The sequence below is a fragment of the Palaemon carinicauda genome, chromosome 3 (genome assembly GCF_036898095.1).
Source record: "Palaemon carinicauda isolate YSFRI2023 chromosome 3, ASM3689809v2, whole genome shotgun sequence".
Classification (NCBI taxonomy): domain Eukaryota; kingdom Metazoa; phylum Arthropoda; class Malacostraca; order Decapoda; family Palaemonidae; genus Palaemon; species Palaemon carinicauda.
In genome coordinates, this window is record NC_090727.1 from 112,843,604 (window position 1) to 112,846,103 (window position 2,500).

Below are 2,500 nucleotides of genomic sequence, written 5' to 3' on the forward strand. Positions count from 1 at the left end.
TCATACCGACATAGTTCGAATGGCTCAGTAAAATCAAAGAATAAAATGCTAGACAGCATTTTAAATTTTTAGTGATTGATAACCCAAACATGTGGTCTAATGTGCTAAGCACCACAGAAATTTGCATCAAACACTGCATTCAATGAAAGTGTTGGGGCCACACCTTATTGTTTAGTCTTTGGGCAAGATCCACATTTGCCCTATACTGTTTTGACAAAACTCAAACGATCTCCAGTGTATAATGTCGATGCTTTTAGAATATATATAGCTAATATGAGCAAGAGCACGTTTAGATTTTTAAGGAAAGTGCTAGATAAGTTCATTTAAGACTATTATCTCCGTTTGAAGACAAGATCTCATTGAATTCAGATAAAAGTGTGTGTGTGTGTGTGTGTGTGTGTGTGTGTGTACCAAGCGATTACAAAGAGCACATACTCGAATCCTGTTCAAGGAATTATGCATGAAATGCATGAAATTGTAGCGAAAATAGTATCAGAATATGCTGAATGAAACATATTAGCAATGTTTGTCAATCGTACCCAATGACTGAATCTAATGATTTTGACGTTGATGAGCTGCAGAAGTACGAGAGAGAGAGAGAGAGAGAGAGAGAGAGAGAGAGAGAGAGACTGTGTGTGTGTGTTTCTGGCAAATATTCGGACACTCATATTTGAGTATGACTAATTTTCTGCGAAATGGGATAATCTCTGTTCTTTAAAAAATAGAAAAAAAAAACAATAGAATTTTAATCAGGACAGACGAAAATGATGCTATCATATAATTCCTATTTGCTATAGGAAGACAAAAATAAGTCTTAGTATTGCAATAATTCCTTTGACTTGGTAAAATTGAAATGTCGAACGCCGGAGACGAAAAGTAAATTGGTTAGGTTACACATTGGGAAACGTAAATGGTCTTGTTACGGTCAATGAATTGGCCGAACTGGAGGATCAGCTATCAGCTAATGTGGATTGTGTTCATTCATATCTAAGTCATCGACCATGAAGCTCAAAATATTTTATTCGCCACTCTTCGAGAGCTAGAATCACTGAAATAATGAGAAAAATAACACATTGCAAAATACGTTGCAAACTGTTACCCGTGACAACGTTTTATATAAGAATGCTATTTATTTATTTTTTGCGGCGAATGAACTTACCCAAGAATTGGAAAATATCATTAATTAAATCCAGATCATCATGGTGGCTGGAGAAATATCATCTTTATTCTTAAAACCTTCAGACTTCCTGATCTTAAAATCATTGCATGAAACTGTCCAGTTGCTCATGGCTCTCATACATGTAAACTTACCTGAATTGTATTGCATAACGACAGTAAAAGTTAAACATTTGTTATATAAGTTTTATTTTTAATCAACGTTCTAGTAGCCCCACCAGATTCCCAATATTCTTTATATAATGAAAAATCTATGTGAACGCCTAAAGAAGAAAGCTTTTCCTTACATTGCTATAAATAAGGACGAGAAATTTGCTGTCCCTATGACCGATCAAAGTCATTGTAATGAAGGGAACTATCTAGCTATTTGTCAATCTATATACGCATGAAGTCAGAGTAGCAGATAGTTATGAGTTTACTTTTAAAAAGACCCCTGTGAAAGAAAAAGTAAACATTCATGAACTGTGGGTAATCTCCAAAGCTAGAGATACGTGCTAGATACATTTCTGAATATCCCGCACTCCTAACAGAAAAATAAACACAAACAAAAGATTTTATTTCTTCAAAATGTTCAATGTAAGGAAAGGTTTTTAAACTACTCGGAAACAATGTCGTACAGTTCAACGTGAGACAGTTTGTAATCATCCCATGTTAGATAAATGCATTAATAAAAAGAAAGTCCGATTTTCATTTCTCGGTTTTAACCTCAATCTTTTCCAATTGAATGAATATCATTAATATGACATGCAATTTTGCTTTCATAAAAGCCTTGGAGCATGTGATGTCCTTCCTACAATCTCCAATGCGGTACAGAAATTCCCTAACCGTGGTCAGGAAGTTCGTATGATTTACCTTGATTTTATATTTCCTTTGGTGCTGCAACAAATAAATTTCTAGAGAATCTATATAGTAGCTCAACTATTGCTAGTTTAGTACCCGATCCTCAAGATTCAATTAAGTGTTCAAGAACTTGCTTCTAATTATTTTGTTGATGAAATATTTCAGAGCCATTGTAACTCAACATCATCATAAAGTGTCTCCAAACCCACCCATGTAGATAATTTTATTCCGACAGCTTTATCAAGAACAGAGACAGTGTCTACATATTTGAAGTCTACAAAATCCTCATATTCTAGATGGGATGCTGTTTCTTAATAGCCGTCATAAAAATAGGCATGAAGTCCAGGTTCCTGTATAGAGCGGGTTTGGCAGACTGACCACTTATGACACCACCATTATATGAAAAATCTTTTTAAAGTAGAGATGGTTGATCTTGAACACCAAAAATCAAAGTTTTAGAAGAAGAAACGGGGAATTGAAAGCC